The following is a 6,958-nucleotide window of genomic DNA, read 5'->3' on the forward strand; positions in this document are numbered from 1 at the left end:
TCATGCGTTAATAATATTCATGAACTACAAATAGTGATTGTGTTGTCTATAGGCACCTCATCAGTTGTGAATGAGGCATGTTCACTCTGAGCCAGGTGAGAGAATGCATCCCTTTGAAGTTTGCTAATGACTTGAGTTTGGCACTTTTGTCCAATAGTATGGAGACAATCTGTTTGAAATGGGGAACAGCCACACAGGCAAACATATCTATAAAAACATGAGGTAAGAGGAATAATTATGCTGCTGAAATATGAGACATAAATCAAAGTGCCTAAGGGAAGCTATGAACCTCAAATCAAAGGATGTGGTGCACTAAAACAGAGAGATTAAAACACACATACATTACAGAAATTTTCACATGAATGCTTATGGCCTCAGAGAACAAATGGATATTAATCTCAGCAAGTGCAGACACACACATGCACTCCTCACAAAAGCAAAGGGCTTAGATACCCATGTACTGGATTCTGCTTTAGAAGAAAACTATACACATGCACGCACGCACGCACACACACACACACACACCTCACAAAAAGAAAATGCTTAGATACCCATGTACTAGATTCAGCTTAAGAAGAACAAAACTCACACACAAACACACAATATTCTCAGCATACAGTAATAAACAAATGTAACCCTGTTTCAGTGCTTTTGAAACATTCACACATGTGCAAATAGAAGGCACCCATAGCTTCATGATTGAAAAAATAACAACATTTAAATTTCCATTGCTGATAAATTAAAACATTTCTATGAAAGTGAAATGCAAGATTACTTTCTTTCCTTAAAAAAAAATTTTTGAGTGTGGTCACCAATGGTGAACAATAACTCCAGTTTATGAACACCATTATGCTCCTGTCTGCACAGTTAAAAAGTGGATCTAATGTGTATATAAATATTCATAGGTACCATGGTAGACAGTGTATGCAGTGGACATCACAAATAATGAGCCTCATGTCTGTAAGCAGTAGTTGAGGGCAGGCAAGGCTATAATTAGTTTAATTTAGCTCTGTTTTTATTTGAGGTTGCCAGTAAAGACACGTCTGAACACGAGCATATGAAAATGCTTGAGCAAAATGCAGTTCAATTTAATTCAGTTTGCTTCTGGGAAAAAAAGAGTTAAACCAAACCACATGATCTTTAAAAGAATAGGTTATGCAGACATGCTAACATTTCACAAGCATGAGTAAAAGGTAGTTGGGACTAGTTAGCCTGATTTGCATAATACTGATTTCACCTATTCAGTTCAATGTTTGCAGTGTAGCATTTTATGGTAGAGTGGTATTACACTAACCATGATCAGTATTTTACTTTTTAAAATTTTCTGCACATGGGAGCTTATATTTGTAAAAATCTGGAATGTTTGCATGTAAACGGACATGTATATGCACTCTGGATCACAGAGTAGACTAGAATGTCTACTAGAATAAAATAGGTATCAGAGCTTGTAATTATATCTCAGTGAAAAGGAGGGTAACACTTTTTCAGACCCTTAAAGCTAAATTGTTTCACAAAAGTTAGTCATGCACAACACAGCCTGACCAATTGCTCTGGTATTGAGAACCCTACCCCACCTCAGCAGCTTCTCACTGGACCTAAACACAGAGTCCAATGGTCCAATCATTTAACCCTTTATAGACTTCAATAGATAAAATGTAAACTCACACTATGGTTTTTCTATAGCTTTTATATCAAGTTTTATTGACATTATTATGTGTGTGTGTAGCTAAGAGAACGTAGGTTAATGAAAACATCTATTTCTGTCACTGACCCTAGGGATTATCCTAATACAGTTTTGTATAAACCATTGAGACCTAACTCAAATAAAACCCCATGCTCTCATAATTGTTCAACAGCCCCCACTGATGGGATCAGATCATAGCATTCAAACCTGCTTCATTTAAGACTGCTGTTTTTTAATACAGGATCCACAGATCATGAATTGCGCTGAATCAAATGATATTTACCACCACACCACACTCATAGGGACATTCTTGAAGAACAGTCCTTTTGGAAGGAGATTTTAAAACAGCAAAGGGGTGACTGGCATTTCTTTTGCAGTAAAGCCGAATGGAGTGCATTGTAGCTATTTTGCTCTTATCATATTCAAAGATAGGACTTGGTTTTAGGTTTCACTGTGCTTCATCTTGGATGTCTTGAATGAAAGAAGGTTAAAGTGATATTTGCCTTGTGCCCTGCGAAACTCTGTGCCTACATCTGTTTCCACAAAACACCACAAAACTCTAACTGAACAGTAAAATATATGTTACAAAATTCAACATATGACCAGTATTTGTGTCTCGATCTACAATCACTTAGCCTCAGGAATAATTGTTTATACTTATATGTTTTAAAAGTCTGAAAGAATTAACATTTTTATTCAAGACAGTATGACTATTTTTGAATTCGAGGTGCACAAAGCGTACCACTATTCCAATGGAGCAACTGGCTTCTGGGGTTCAAAGGTCACCTCTGAGGCCATTTCTAAGTGCCTGGAGCTACAGGACAAGGTCATGGGTTGAACATAATGAAACCTATGCCCAGGCACTGATGCATTAAATATTACCATAGCGCTCTGCCCCTGTTTGATATCACTGCTATTAAAGCTTTTTGTCACCGTCATTAAAGTGCTTACATTTATCTGTCTATGTATGTGCCTCTTTTCTCTTGCCTTCATCACATTCTATAGTGAGCAAATAAATCTTCAAGTTAAATGGGTATTGTAACATACCACTTACAAGTCAAGCTATTAAGGTTACTGTGCAGCACTTAAGAGTATATTATGTATTATTAATATAAATAGAGAATGCTATATTTATTAATATATTATATTAATTGGACCAATTATAGAGAATCTATACAGTTCAGAAATTCTGCTAAGACCAATGCATTCAATTTCTGAGTTAAACATGCCATTGGACCTGATCTAGATAATTAGAAGTGTCATATAACTCTTTCCAGTACCTGATTAACCTCTAAAAGTGATGATAGTATGCAGTGTGGGGATTGAAATATTCATAAGAACTGTTTGTGGTTAAACTTAAGCAGGCTCCAACATGCCAGGATAGCATAGCTCAACCATCTCCCCACACATCCATATGGCTCAGATGTTCTAAATACATGAATGTGAGAATTTGGTCAGGTATGAGAATGTAGGTCACCTTCTCATGTTATCTTAATGCACTTATCTTCAGCTCAATCCTCTCTAATTAAACTCTTGCTATTGTATGCCACAAAAGAAATCAGAGATGGCTAGTTGTTTAAACATGCATGGCTCGCTCGCTCTCTCTCTCTCTCTTTCATTAATGCAGTTGCAAGTAGAAGTGATGCTTTCATTTGGAGTGCACATATATGGGTGGAAGTTAGCTATGCAGAGGGGGTGATGAAAAGAACCCAGTGTTGATAGATGGGTGGAGACTGCAAGAGAGGGAGTAAGTGAGAGAGACAGTGAGGAGGCAGACAGCATTCTCTGCCTCAAGGGCTTGTCATTCTTTAAAAAAAGCCAGGTACAAAGAGATTGAGAAGGAGGAGAAGTTAAAGCATTTAAATGCTCAATGCACACACACACACACACACACACACACACACACACGCACACACACTCGCACTCACTCACTTTACTCATGGGAGAATGGGAGAAATCTAAGCTCAATGCTTAAGTGTGGTTGCAAGTGATGGCTAGACTAGACAAACAAAGCCTGCTTGTCAAGTTAGGTAAGCAGGAGACATTGCTGACAGATTGACTGAAGAGTTCTTTCACACCATGTACATTGTGTGACAGGCACAGTCAACCACTGGAGCAGGCTTCATCAGTGTAATTAGCAATTGCAAAATCATAAATATAAACTGTCACCTGACTGTCATTATGACTCAGAAGTGATTAACCGATCATGATAGTTTACATTTGTGGCCTTGCATGCATTATGATTTGTTTAGTTTTTTTTTTTTTTACCATTTTCAGTAAAAGTTTCTATGACTACAAAACAAAATATTTTTGTACTAAGTATAGCTATATATTTGAGCCAATAACAAGATCTCTCTCTAGTTGACTAACCACAGACTTTAGTGTACAGCTTTAAACACCTTTGTACGTCTTGTCATGCACCACTCACTCGTGTACCACCATGTGTTCAGTATTTTCTTTAACTGTAATAACATTCTCATCAACATCTGTGTTTGGGCAAAAATAATTTTCTGCAATAAGAGGTAACAACTATGTTTAGCAAGATTTTTTGATTTCAATAAATCTAAAAGTACACAAATTGTCGTTTTGGTCCCTTTCTTGAGCAGTCTTTGTGTCACAGTTTTAAGTGTTTGGGGAAAGGTTCCTGCTCAACATGGGTGCCAGGTTTCACTGCCCTCTAAATATCAACTATGGACAGTGCAACTGGAAGCACTAAAGAAAAGGTTAGCACAATACACGTTATGAGAGACAGTACCATAGTTAGAAAAGAAGAAAAGCAAAAAATGGAGATCAATTAATTAGAGGTTCACAAAATTTGAAAACGGTAAACATCAAAAGCAAAGATACTGATAGACTTACAGTACATAGTAGTAGTACATGGTATTTGTGCCATATTCTGCCTTGTATATGACTTTGTTCATTTCATTGGTGAAGATACATTAAGTAATTCACACTGCATGTGCCCATATCCCTGCATATATATGGATCTCATTCGTTCACTCCCTTAAACCAACACGCACACACACACACACGCACACACACACACACACTCACCTTCAGCTCCCCAGTATTCAAAGTAGTTCATTTTAATGTTTCCATAATGTTTGGTAATTGCTGTAGCAGACCTTTCTAGATCCAGACATTCACCCCCTTATAGAAAATAAACACAACTTGACCACCTATATTCATCACAACTTAATTTACTATTACAATCATGCTCCTTGAGTCATAACAACCATATTGTTTAAAAAGTACTACAAAGAAAATAAATCCTTACAACAATCACCAATCAGGAGTTCCTGTTTACATGTTTTTATAAGATGAAAGTTTTCATGTGGAATTATTTATTTACTGTCCTGCAACTGATCTTGGTTTTTGTGAAAAGGAAGATTGTGTTTATTGTGTTTGTGAGATAAAAGTGATATTCAGTCCTGCACGTTTTAAAGATATATTGGATTACTGAGTCTAATTGTTCTGAACTTGTCGAACTGTCTGAAATAGTTCACAGGGGTAGATGGGTCAGTCTTTGACAAGGAACATGTCATTTTTGACACCTGAGATGAAGATGTCTATTATCAGCATTTACAAGACGCGCGCACACACACACACACACACACACACACACACACACACACACACACACACACACACACACACACACACACACACACACACACACACACACACACACAGACCTTAAATGAGGATTCTGTGTAGTCAATGTTTTCGTTTTGGCTTTACAACCAATAACATAAATAAATAATACAAAAACAAATATAATCCAAGTGCTAGCCAATACTCTACTTCTTCTTCATAACACCAATGTGACTAAGAATGTTTTTAATCATTCTTAACCAGTTTCCCCAAAGCCAAAACTAATATTTTTATCCCACCAACGTATGCTGACTGTACTGTAATGCAACAGACTATGATTAAACCAAAATTAAGTTACTTTCAAAAAGATTTTATACCGATTCTGCATGATGAATTACCAGTCACAAAACTGCTGTTCTACAGAATGATTATGCTATACTGTTGTCAAATACTACGGTGCCATATTGCTCACAAGAGTTCATATTGTTGTTGGCAGTTTTTATCTTTCCTGTGATGATTTATTGAGCATTTGGTGAGTATTTGGTTTACCTGGATTATACTCGGGTTATTAAGGGTTTGTGTTTATTTGTGTCAGTGGCACCAAATGATACCTAATGCAAATAAATATGATCAGTAAAAACGAATACAATGTGGGAAACTGGATAAGTTCCTCAGGAAAGTGATCTGGTTTCATCTTTATAATTTTTTCTCTTCCATTCTCTTGTTTCTGCTGGTTCAGAAGGGATATGTAAACACACACTCACAAACACACACAGACACACGCTTGTATACATACACTACTTGTGCATTTTGTATAGCATATTTTTCTCAAGCTGGCAAAGTATGCATACAGTGCTACACACACTTAAAATGCGCAAACTCTCAAAAACCTCCCACACTATCGAAAATGTCCAGCATGAAGTGCTACCTTTAGTGCCTAACTTTTCCATATCGAGACACACATGCACATGGGAACACTCATCTGTAGCTTAGATCTGTCCTCTGCACATTCTCACCCTCAGTCTCACTCTTGCTCTGACATGTTCCACCTCTGTCTTTCTTTTCCTCCCCTGTGTAAGTTGAGCTCAAAGTTGAAAATTCCTCAGCACAGATCTCAAAAAACACTGATAAGTAACCAAACTTACCTGATCCAGTGAGGTCTGGCAGTCAGACGGGATGAAGTGACAGAACATGTGGTGAGAAGACAAGTGGGAGCTCGACTGACCAGGGCTAGTCAGTCAGACCCAGCGCTCCTTCGCTGGGATAAAGAAGTCTGTGGTATTCCGCCCCTTTTTCACTCTTGCTCCCCCTCTCGCTCTCTCTCTTTAGCTCTACTCTTGCTTGCCCTCTCTTTCTAAATTTTCCCTCCTTCTCTGTCTCTTTGCCCTGAATACACTGATGTTTCAGCCTTTGTGTTCTAGCCTTGTGTAAAGTTCTCCATTTTACTAGTAGACTCCTAGACGCTGCGTTCACGGGCCCCGCACTGTCATGCTTGCCTCTGCCCTACCCCATTCTTCCTGCTTTACAACCAATTATGTTCTTACTTTTTCAACCACAGAATGTATAACAGGATGGAAACTATGGGCCAGAAAGATTAAATGACCTTCTCCCCCACTATATACTCTCCACGTAGCCCCTCTCTTTCTTCTTTATTTTGCATCCTTTCCTCAGCCATAGAAT

General features: G+C 37.8%; 1 protein-coding gene across 2 annotated transcripts in view; it reads right to left on the minus strand.

The window, feature by feature from the left end:
• The window catches only part of rargb (retinoic acid receptor, gamma b), a 46,438-nt gene extending 39,699 nt beyond the window's left edge, over positions 1-6,739 (minus strand). For both annotated transcript variants that reach the window (XR_013122301.1, XM_076981289.1), the window contains exon 1: positions 6,424-6,739. The gene's annotated coding sequence lies outside the window, so the exon portion shown is untranslated. The remainder of the gene's footprint in view (positions 1-6,423) is intronic.
• Positions 6,740-6,958: the final 219 nt, after the last annotated feature.

Source organism: Brachyhypopomus gauderio, chromosome 1 (genome assembly GCF_052324685.1).
Source record: "Brachyhypopomus gauderio isolate BG-103 chromosome 1, BGAUD_0.2, whole genome shotgun sequence".
In the NCBI taxonomy this organism is placed as follows: Eukaryota; Metazoa; Chordata; class Actinopteri; order Gymnotiformes; family Hypopomidae; genus Brachyhypopomus; species Brachyhypopomus gauderio.